This window comes from Peromyscus leucopus, chromosome 7 (assembly GCF_004664715.2).
Source record: "Peromyscus leucopus breed LL Stock chromosome 7, UCI_PerLeu_2.1, whole genome shotgun sequence".
Taxonomy (NCBI): Eukaryota; Metazoa; Chordata; class Mammalia; order Rodentia; family Cricetidae; genus Peromyscus; species Peromyscus leucopus.
This window is the reverse complement of record NC_051069.1, coordinates 115,170,725-115,182,749: the sequence shown is the minus strand read 5'-3', so window position 1 is coordinate 115,182,749 and position 12,025 is coordinate 115,170,725. Positions and strand designations below refer to the sequence as shown.

Genomic DNA, 12,025 nt, shown 5'->3' with positions numbered 1-12,025 from the left:
CCACAGATTGAACTCAGGTCAGCAGACTCGCCATCTAGCCAGTCCAGTGTTTGCAAACATTTAACTCATGTTTTGCCCTCAATCTTTTCCAATTCCTTCATTCTGGAAATCCTGCCACACTGGTCTATTTGTCAACCCCTCCTTCATTTTCACACCTCCGAAGCTGCATGCTCCTTTCTTCCTATCCATTATGTGAACCCCTCTTCAGGGCTTGTTGCTGCTGCCTATGATGGGCTGTCTAAATGGCACAATTCATGCTGCTCAGCTGAGGCTTTGCCTATAATGTTCTTGCCAACAAAACCCTCTCCCAACAATGTACACTGAGCTGACCACTGAAAATCAGCCTCAACATATGCTTAAGAACTTGCCCACATTGAGACTCTTGCCAAAGCCATGCTCAGGTAATATGATCTTCCAAAGTGTTTGGAAACTGAAAACAAACAAAACAAAACATAGTTATGTGAAAAAGTAAAACATTCATGAAGTCCTAGGAACCCTCAGTTTTGTTTTGTTTTTAAGTCTAAGGGAATCCACTTTGTTTGGTGTCAGTTCTGGGGAATGAAGACAGGTAAGGATAGATGATTACCCCAAACTACATTACATTTTATATTGCTGTGGATATCGCTCTGTATAAATAAAATGCTGATTGGCCAGGAGCCAGGCAGGAAGTATAGGCAGGACAAGCAGAGAAGAGAATTCTGGGAAGTGGAAGGCTGAGTTGAGGATACGCTGCCAGCCACCACCATGAGTACCAACATGTAAGATACTGGTAAGCCACGAGCCATGTGGCAAGGTATAGATTTATAGAAATGGGTTAATTTAAGATATAAGAACAGCTAGCTAGAAGCCTGAGCCATTAGGCCAAACAATTTAAATAATATAAGCATCTGTGTGTTTATTTTGTAAGTGGGCTGCGGGACTGCTGGGGCTTGGCGGGAACTGGAGAGAAACTCTCCAGCTACATTATATAATGAATATTCTAGCAGCAAAAGGGATAAACCAAAGTCCAGAGCTATAAGCAAAACGTTTTTGGAAGTGTCTAGTCATTTTACAGAACTATACAGCTGTCCCTTGATATGTTAGCTGCTTTCGAGTAGCTACAAGCAGTTACCCAACAGAAACAATTCTGAGAAAGACTTGTTTGTGCTCATGGATTCCGAGGGTTCATAGCTGCTTGGCCCATGAACTCGGCAAGAACATTACAGGGAGCAATTTACCTCATAGCAGACTAGAAGCAGAGAAAGAACATGCAGGAAGGACACAGGAACCAGAGAAAGAACACGCAGGAAGGAGACAGGAAGCAGAGAAAGAATATGCAGGAAGGACACAGGAACCAGAGAAGGAACATGCAGGAAGGAGACAGGAAGCAGAGAAAGAATATGCAGGAAGGACACAGGAAGCAGAGAAAGAACATGCAGGAAGGAGACAGGAAGCAGAGAAAGAATATGCAGGAAGGACACAGGAAGCAGAGAAAGAACATGCAGGAAGGAGACAGGAAGCAGAGAAAGAACATGCAGGAAGGAGACAGGAAGCAGAGAAAGAACATGCAGGAAGGAGACAGGCAAGACACAGCCATGGACATGCTCTCCACTGACCCAGTTCTCCCAGCTCTTCATCTCTTCGACCACCTCCCTGTAGCAGATTCCATCCACTGGATGATCCATTCACCCATCTATCTGTGGAAACTCCTTCACAGGTGCACCCAGAGGCATGCATGAATGCTCTATGTATTCCTCAATCCAGTTGACAATCAAAACTAACCAGAATATTTGGTGTCCATGGAGATTAATGAAGCCATAACTCCCCTTAGATCCTCAGATATTAAAATCAACATGCTTAACTCTCTTGTCTAAAACAGCACAACATTTGTTTAAAACACATGTACATTCTTCTATATAATTTAAATCATCTCTAGATTATCATACTTCATGCAATACAAAGAAGTGAACAGTAAAGTTTAGGGAGTAATGAAAAGAAGTCAGTATAAAAGCAGTCATGGGAGTCTACCAACATCTGTGATCTGGAGTTGCTTAAATACAGACGTAGGTAGAACCCATGGATACAGAGGCTTGACTGTTTAGATTTACCAATTACTTCAGGCCGGGCTTCCCTATCTACCTTTGTAGATTTTAGTGTAGTAAAGGCCACTAAGTAACTGGCAGAGACAGGCCATGTCACATCACATTAGAGCAGGGAGAAGGAAAAGTTAACCATTAAGAGTCCAAGTCCTCCCAAGAGCAGGCAAAAACTGTGTGGGGGAGGGGAGGGCCCAGGAAAGTATGAGGGTGCATTGCTGGAGCTTCCAGACTTGCAGAGGAAGCCCCCTCTTCCAAGCTGCCTCACACAGAGGATTTCAGACAGAAACTCTTTTTTCTATCAAAATGCTGATGACTCTACTTGCAGAAATGCCTCATTATAAAAGCCCTCTCTGCTGCTTGCTTTCTGAGCTTTAATAAATCCTGGATTAGCATGAAAACCACCCAGGCACTGACTCCCCACATTTCCCGACGAGCTGTCTGGAGTTGGCTTCTTCTTATTGAGTAACTTCTCCAAGCTGGAAAACTGCCCAGTGCTTGGAACTTAGGACTACCCACTAAACTCAGAGCAGGGCAGAAACATCCCCCACGCCAGTCCTGCAAACTCCTTGTTTCTTTTTCCTTTTTGCTTTCTCATTCATAGCAATTCACGAGGGTTTGTTTGTTTGTTTTGCTGGATACTGAACCTGGGAGCTTGTAGACACCAGAGAAGTACTCTACTGCTGACTGACACCCCTGTCACCTAAGGTGGTGTTCTTTTGAATAAAAGTGGAATCTGAGTTCCTATCCTTTCTTTTGAATGACAACACTTGGGGGGGTGGTAAGCTGCCTTAGTACTGCTCTCTATGGCTTCTACCACCAGACAGGAGGCAGTCTCTCTTCCATTACCTTTCAGCATCCCACTGTCTTCAAACATGTTCCCAGATTTCTAGGACACTGCAATGCTACAGCTGTTCTCTCTGGAGGGCCAGAGAGAAGTTTTGCTGGCTGGCACATCATGTGAGCTCACATACACTTTCACTGTTTCCAAAATGTCATTCTACCCTCCACCTGCCTTTCTCCATTTCCTTCTTCTCTTCCTCCTCCCTGGCTGAGCTTCTAAAGAGCCAAGGTCCTTAGCCTTACTACATTACCCATCCGCCTCTTAGGAGTTGGCCCATGCCTGTAATCAGGAAGTTGAGTCAGGAGGATAGAAGAGATAAGGCTAGCCTGGACTACAGTGTCTTTCTACCTACAAAATGGTAAATGAAACATGCTTCAAGTACAATTTTTTTCTAGTTTTTTCTTAGTTGTAATTATATATATAATAACTTACCATTTTAGTCAGGTTCAGTGGTGGTAACTATATCCACAACATTGTGCAGCCATCATCATGCATTTCCAGAGTGCGTCATGCTGGACAACTGAAACTTCTATTCATTAACTGTAACTCCCCATTTCCCCTCTCCCTAGCTCCTGGCAATCATACTTCTACTTTCTTTGAACTTGCTGCTTTTTGATACTCCATAGGAGTGGGATAATACAATTATTGTCCTTTTGTGACTGGCATACCTCGCTAAGCACAATGCTTTCAAGCTTCATCAATACTGCAGTATGTATCAGAACTTCATTCCATTTTAAAGGGGAATAATATTCCATTGTCTGGATATTCCACCCTCTATTTGTCCATTCAATGCAGATGGATTTCTGTTTTTTGGTTAGTGAAGTTTGTATTTTGATAGTGTGGGGTGGCAGGGGGTCAGTGGAATGTACCTATTATGCAGAGAAAGAATGGTTTGTGTGTGTGGAAAGAAGCAGAGAAAGGAGTAGTGAACTGGGGCAGTGTCTGGAGGCTGGCCTGTTTCTGGGGACCCTGATGGCTCAGATGGCTCCCACTAGAGCAGACAGGAGAGCGAGTGCATCAGAACCTACTGGCTACCTGGTAAATGCAGATTCCTTGCTTGACTCTGTCCCTGGAAGTGAGATCTGAGTATCCACCCTTCTTTTTTGCTGTTTTTTGTTTGTTTGTTTGTTTTTGTTTTTGTTTTTTTGAGACAGAGTTTCTCTATGCAGCCTTGGCTGTCCTAGATCTCGCTCTGTAGACCAGGCTGGTCTCAAACTCAGAGATCCCCTGCCTCTACCTCCTGAGTGCTGGGATTAAAGGCACACATCACTATTGTCTGGCTAAGTTACAAAGTTTTAAAATTTATTCTTTAATTTTAAAAATGATTGTTTTAATAAATTTAGTTTGTTAATTCTCTTGCTTTGATTTTAAATAGGTTCTTCTTATTTAATTTTAAGCTGTGCCAAAGGTTCCCAAAGACCTTTGGGTGTTCTTCCTGCCAAGCAGCTGATAGCACATTGCTAATAGAAAATTTTTTTAACAGCCTTTATTCTTGAAAAAAAAATGAAAACTTATTTGAATGTGTGTGTGTTTACCATGTAGTCTAGAAGAGGGCATCAGATTTCATGGAACTGGGTTACAAGTGATTGTGAGCCATTCATGGTGCTGGGAACTCTTCAAAAGTAGCTTCATCTCTGAGCTGTCTCTTCAGCCTTAACAGCATGTTTCTGTAAACCAATATTTGGTATGCCCAGCAGAACTGCTCTGTAAAATGCACATTTTACTCATATGTCAAAACTATGTCTAATATCAATATTTCTAGTTTTTGATTGAAAAATATGATTTTCAGACTTTGGATAGTGAAAGCTGGTATCTGATTCTTAGTCTGATACTAAGAATTTACTTATTGTGTGTTGCATACATGTGCCACAGTTCATGGGTCAAGGTCAGAGGACAACTTGTAGGAGTTGTGGGTCCTATGGGATTGCACTCAGGTCCTCAGGTTTGGTAACATCTTTGTCTGTCTGCTGTGCCATCTCACCAGCCCAATTCCTGCTCTTTCTTTGCTCTCAGACTAGTCCCTTAACATTTTCAGACAGAACCTCTGAGGACCTCCTTTAATGATATGGTGCACGGGAGGCCTTGGCGGGTTGGTCCAAGGTGCCCGGTAGGTGAGGGAGACACGCCATGCAGATGAGGTGGTAGCGGGGTGGTGGGGTGGAAAGTAGCTCATACCATGCAGCTATAGCATTCACGTGGAGAGTTTATTATAATAGAGGCCTAGAGAGAGAGGGAAAGAGGGGGGAAGAGGGAGAGAGGAAGAAAGGTACAGGGAGGGGAAGAGGGAAAGTGGAGGTGTTCACACTTCATGGCGAGAAAGGGAGGAAGGGGAAGAGGAAGAAGGGAGGGATTTTTCCTTAAAGGGGGCTTTACATCAGGACGCAGGGCAGATCCCCAAGGGGCGGGCCAGAAAGCTAACACTCCTCCCCTCCCAGTCCCTGACCTATCTCCACATACTAATGAGACTGGGTCACTGTCAAGTTCAATTTTTACCTCTGCCCCAGCCATTGTGGACATCTCCCATCTGATACTGCTGGACACAACTATCATTTCCTCTGAGGTCAGTGCCTGGATCAATGACTGACCTTGGAGTCATGTGTTGCCATCCTTATTCAAAGGATTTAGTATATGTCCTAGTTAGCATTACCTGTCAACCTGACAGTCTAAAATCACCTAAAACAACAACAAAAAACCCCAATCCATTGCAAGGAATCGTCTTTATCAGGTTGGTCCGTGACTGTCTTAATTGTCTTCCTGGGTGTAAGAGGGCCCAGTCCACTGTGAGTGGTGCCATTTCCTAGACAGGTGGGCCTGGCCTGTCTAAGGAAATCAGCAAGCCAGAGAGCAAGCCAACAGACTTCTCCTATGGTTTCTGCTTCAATTTCCTGCCCCATCTTCCTTAAGTGACGGATTATAGCCTGGAAGTGTAAGCCAAACAAACCCTGCCCAGGTGCTTCATCACAGCAACAAAAGGAAACTAGAACAGTGTACTCCTGGCAAGAGTCATTATGAAGGAAAAACAAAAAAGTCTAGGAGGTAATTGATCAGGCACTTGCTGCCAAGCATGGCTGAGCTTGATACTCACAACACACATGGTGGAAGGAGACAACTGATTCCCACAAGTTATCCTCTGACTTCCACATACATGCTATGGCACATATGAGTGCCACCCCATAAGTAAACAAAAATGTAATGACAATTAAAAAAAGAATAAATTCTATGTGGGGAGAGAAGCAGAAATAAAGCCCTCAGAAACCTTATGCAAAAACCAATTACATGTTTGGATACTAGGAGATAACCTACATGGTTATAACAATGTTCTACCTCTTTTTTTTTTTTTCTCTTAAGCTAATTCATGAGGGTTTCTGTTGCTTTTAATTTTAGACTTAGAATTAATATACTCAGAAATGTGAATCCAATCCAGGTCACAGGAGTATTTTAAGAGTCAACTGGGATGCCTATAATCTGCCACAGAAAGACTAATGTTAATCATGTGATAATATTATCATTGTCATTATCAGAGTCTTCTCTTTCCCTCTGTATTTCTTGTTTACGCTTTCTCTTCCAATTGTTCTTTTATATAGAGCAAAGTAATGATGGCTGGGTTTTGAAATGCAGAGCATGGGGATTTTGAATGCAAATATTTTCAAGAGTAACATGCTTAAAAAATAATTGAGCACTGTCTATGTTCCAGGAAAAGTGCCAGGAATTCATCCACCCCTTCTTCCTCACTTGCCCTGAGGCAGGAGGTAGGGCAAGGATGCCTCCTTTGCAGCCTCTTCCCAGGAAGCTTACAGTTCAGGGCAAGAGGAGGGGCCAGCCAGCCAGAACTGTTTTGGGTACAAGATGAGAAGGGTGGGAGAGGGGCACAAAGGAGGGGATTTCTGACCCACATCAGAAAGACTTCCAGAAGGAAATAACGATCCAACTCAGATCCACAAGAATTACTTGAAGTTGGCAAGGCCACCAGCAGCGAAGAGTGATGTAGGAAAAGAGCACAGGCTGCTGCTCAAAGCCCAGGAGGTGGAAGGGAGTGTGGCATATGCCAAGAGGTGGGCGTGGAGGCCAGGGCCACGGTGCTTCAGCAATGCTAACCTGACCCCGGGAACCGCAGCAGGTTAGAGACCGAGACTAGACCTACATAGACGGAAACTCTAGAAAGGTCCTACTCAACCCTAGCCCAGCCCGGGGATGTGTTGATGCCCATGTTTGGAGGCCAGGGAAGCTGGTTCATAGACTGTGGGGGAGTCTGGGCAGAAGGTACAACACCCTGAAGTTTGCATTAAGAAAGAAAGGGTATGTGTGGAGAGATGGCTCTGTGGTTAAGAGGAGATGGGTTCAGTTCCCAGGACCTATATGGTGGCTCACAACCATCTTTAACTCCAGTTCAAGGGAGTCCTGCATCCTCTTCTGACCTGTGTGGGTACCAGGCATGCATATAGTGCACATACATACATGCAGGCAGAACACTCATGCACATAAAATAATAATTAAAAAATAAAGAGGGATTTGGAAGGCAAGAGGAAATTACTTGATGTATATGGCATTCCAAATTATTTTACTTTCTCCTGATTTCTGCTCATTCACAGATGACTTTTGTAGGGCTAATGGCTTGCTCATGGTTACACAGCTACTAGCGACCCTTAGAGCTTTGGGAAATTAGAATAGTATGTCATTGCCTGTTTGCAGTCTCTTAGCAGAACTGGCCTCCATGTAGAGATAAGGTGTAGGGCAAATGAATTTAACTGTGGGGGAAAATATCTAGGTTGACACTGTAGGTAGCTTTCCAGGATAGCAGGAGTGGAGTGGCCTTCAGAGTCCTGGAGGAATGGAAGGCAGGGTGTGAAGACACAAGAACAGCCAACAGCAGTGACCATCAGGTCAGAGCCTCTCAGGAGAGGGAGAGGCCAGTCCTGACTATTGGAACCTTTGCTACACTTTAATAAAGCCGCATTCAAGTTGGACAGGTGTGGAGGGAGACTCAAGGTGGGAGGAGAGCCACGCCACAGGTTACACACACACACACACACACACACACACACACACACACACACACACACACACACGGCAATACTAAGCCCCGCCTCCTCCTCCGTAAACTGACTGGGACAGCTGGCTCAGGCTGCAGGCTATGGAGTAAGCTGTACAGTTTCGTGTCACTTAACAACAGGGAAGCAATCTGAGAAATGTGTGGTTAGGCAATTTCATCATTGTGTAAACACAGAGTGTTCTTACTCTAAGTTGGAAACCATGTCAGAAGGTGATTCGATCTCATGGGACCACCACTGTACACGCAGTATGTCCCTGGATGAAATGTCACTATGCACTGCATGGACATGCATTAAACTAATAGAGCATTGTTATAATTTCCCTGTAGAAAGACCCCTGATATTCACTGCTCCCCAACACTTTGGCTCTTTGGAGGAGCATCTTTGGTGTCTGAAGACTGATGGTGTTGTGAACTTGAACAGCAGAAGACTGAGGTAGACTGGCTAATCAGTCCTCTGTCCCATGCTTCTTTGTCCCCTCCCACCACACACACATACATACACACACACACACACACACACACACACACACACACACACACACGAGAAGGGAAGACAAAGACAGAAGTAGGATTGTTTTCAAAACATTGCATGCAAGTAGACTTGGCTTTAGTTTTAGGGCTAAAGATAAATTTCATCTTATCAATTTCTCTGCCTGATCCCACATCTAAATCCCAAATAGTTTCTCTTGCATCACTCCCAGGGCACCTTGGACTAGGGCCTGGGAAGTGGAAAAAGTGTTTTAAAGGGACAAATAATAGGACAAGGGAGGATATGCAGCTCCTATTAGTGAGTGTTAGTTTCCAAGAAGAAAAAAGGTTGACTTAGTAATTAATATGTAGCATAATTCAAGCGCAAACACTGGACAGGAAGTTAGAAAGAGCAACTCAGTGGATGCAAATTCCAGAAGGTACTTACTGTGGAAATGTATGTGCATATGAGAGTAATTCCCAAAGGAGCACTTTGAATGCTTGCCTGGCCTCTCTACATGCCCACCTGAGAATGGGTAAACAGCTCAGGGATTACAGCCTTCATTCTTTTCTTTTTTTCCCCAAAGATAGACACCATTGACTTTTTTCTTTCTCTGAGAGTTGTTGCTTGTCTTGTTTTTCCCTTTGTCGCTTTAATTAGAGTTAGAAATTCAATCAATGGAGTCAGGTGTGGTGGTATGTGTCTGTAATCCCAGCACATAAGGAGCTGAGGCAGGAGGACTGACTGTTTGAGGCAAGTGGGGGACATACAGGAAAACCATGACTTAAAATGCGACAAGTAATAATACATTAGCAAGTGCTATTCACTTAAGAAGGAAAAAGTCTTTAAAGTCAGTTTCCTTTTGCTGCTTCAGAGGGTAGGTCAGCACTCACCTGTGCTGCTGCCTCTGGCTCCAGACAGGATGACATAGAACTTGGCTAAAAGCTGTCATCTGGGGCAGCAACGACCCAACTGTCTTGGCCTTAGAGCCTTCTCTTTGATGCAATAGCACTACACAGGAATAGTTTTATTTTCTAGGCAAATGGACTCCGACCCAGCGGCTGTCATCATCATCATCAATCACTGCAATCAATGAATCAATTCAATTCAATTCAATGAATACAAATACCAATAAAATACCAATGAAAGAAGAAAACAGCCACACTAAGGTCCAATGTGAGGCCACCGTGCTGTATCAAAGACTGAGTTTCCTGTTGACTAGCCTACATTTTTCTTCACACACACTTACCTTTCCCCCACCTCACAAATAAGACACTGAACCATAAGAAGTGTTCATGAGGCAAAAAGCTTTGAAGGAAAAAGTCACAATGTTTCTAGGCTACACTGCTTTTTCAAGTTGATTAAAAGTTATATTTAGTTTACTTTAAAGATAGCCCTGTAAGCTTAGGGAAATGAGGCATCTGCTCAATCAGCAGCCCCTCACTTTGCCCCACTAATCTTGAGTGCTTCTAAATTTCACTGGGCAGGTATTTACCAAGTAGACTAAGAAAAGAGTTGGACTAGGTCTGGGAAGATTGCTCAGTGGGTAAAGTGCTTGCCATGTAGACACAAATATCTGAGTTCAGATCCCCAGAACCTATGTAAAAGCTGGGCATGGCAGAGCATGCCTACAACCTCCACAATGGGGTGGGAGTGGAGAGAGGCAGATGCCAGGGGCTTGTTGGCCAGCCAATATAACTGAAACTGTGAGTTTGGGTTCAATGAGAGAACTTGTGTAAAAACAAGAGCAATAGAGGAAGACACCAGCACCAACCTTGGCCTCCATTATGGACATGCATAGGTGACACCTGTACACACTCTCTCTCTCTCTCTCTCTCTCTCTCTCTCTCTCTCTCTCTCTCTCTCTCTCACACACACACACACACACACACACACACACACAGAGAGAGAGAGAGAGAGAGAGAGAATAAGTTATTTAGAAAACAGTCTGAATATTCAGTAGAATCAATCTCTATGAGAGTATATTCACAAGGTTTAATAAACTGAAAAAAAATCAGAAAATGTATACAGCTATGGTTCACTAAATTAAATATATACTTACACACACACACACACACACACACACACACACACACACACACGCTTGTGTGCACTGGAAGTACACTAAGATGATGGTTGGGACTATGGGTAATTTTTTTCTTTTTATGCTTTTCTTGTTTTCCCAAACTTTCTTCTATAAGCATGTGTTATTCTCATGCAGAGCATGGTGATAAAGTATATAACGGGAGCCGGACTGCAGGGTTCAAATCTGCACTGTACCATTTCCTTTGGTGACTTTAATTACTCAGGTTCTCTGTATCTTGGAATAAAGGGTTATAACCTATCCCAAAGGGTTGTTATAATTAAAGAGTTAATATATAACATCCATCCCATGGTAAGCACTGTATAAAATAAGTTATTTTTTAGCTTAGTCAAATTGTAATTAATTTTTCCAGCATGCTCACTGTGCATTTTCTATGACATTCATATTTTGTGATGTGTGTTACTAACTTATTCCTCTGTTTGTCTTCAACAAATAGAGTGAGGGTGGATGTGTGACCTTTGGTGGGTGGTTAAACTCTCAGTTGTTTTCAGGCTTTGACAAAGAACAGAGATTTCCCAAGGATATACTATAACCCCCATCATTTGGTCCCAGGTGAATTACGGAAAGCCTAATTCCCTCCTAAACCACAGGTTTACTGTCACCATTTGATTAGTGACGTTCACAGACGTAGAAACACCCTTGACCTTTCTTTGGTGAAGTCTGCCCCTTGCTCAGAAGTTGCAATGCCTTGGGCAAACCTGTGCTCAGTAATCTTCTTCCCTTCCTCACACAGACCTGGGAGGAGCAGCTGGAAAGGAGAATCAGGCCGTGGGAGACAGTCAAGTAATTGTGAAATTGTTAATGACCGACAGCCAGAGATAAGGAGGCAATGACAACCTGGACTGAGTTGGAAGGGACCGCTCTTAAACTAAGAGAGTACTCGTGTCAAAGTAAATCCATTAAAAGTTCTAATGTGTGAAAAAGAAGGAAACACGTGTATGCTGTTGTCTTGTAGACTACAGAACTGAATGGCTGAGATACATTTTTATTTTGCAATAAAAATATAAAGTTGGTAAGGTCTAACTTAAGGGTTGACAGTAGTAAATTGGAGGGGGGAACAACCCAACAAAAGATGGGGTTCTTCCATCTGGGAGGAAGACCAGGATATCACTGGAAATCATATAAAATCAATACTAATGAAGTTTCCTTCCAGCCAATGAAAAAGGAATATAGAAAAGGAAACTCCAAATCTTTTGTTTACCCAGCTGTCTGTACAAAGTGAATTATTCATGATTCAATGTGAATAATAAACCTATGCAAATATTTGTTGTATTCTCAATTTTGAGGGAGCAGCAGGAAATGAAGTCACTATAAAATGATTTAGTTAACTCTTGCTCTTGGAAATAAATCGAGAAAATAGATGCTGATGGTTATTTACATATGTCCCCCTGGAGTCTTCTGTCCTGTTGGAAATAACGATTTAAAGCCGTTAGTATCATGCATGACCTTTATATGATTTCCTTAGAAACTAATTACCAAAGGT

At 43.1% G+C, this 12,025-nt stretch overlaps 1 protein-coding gene across 1 annotated transcript in view; it reads right to left on the bottom strand.

Moving 5' to 3' along the window:
• Positions 1-11,511: 11,511 nt before the first annotated feature.
• Positions 11,512-12,025, bottom strand: part of Hormad2 (HORMA domain containing 2) — a 98,540-nt gene continuing 98,026 nt past the window's right edge. Inside the window, exon 14 of the transcript XR_005092063.1 lies at positions 11,512-11,945. The gene's annotated coding sequence lies outside the window, so the exon portion shown is untranslated. The remainder of the gene's footprint in view (positions 11,946-12,025) is intronic.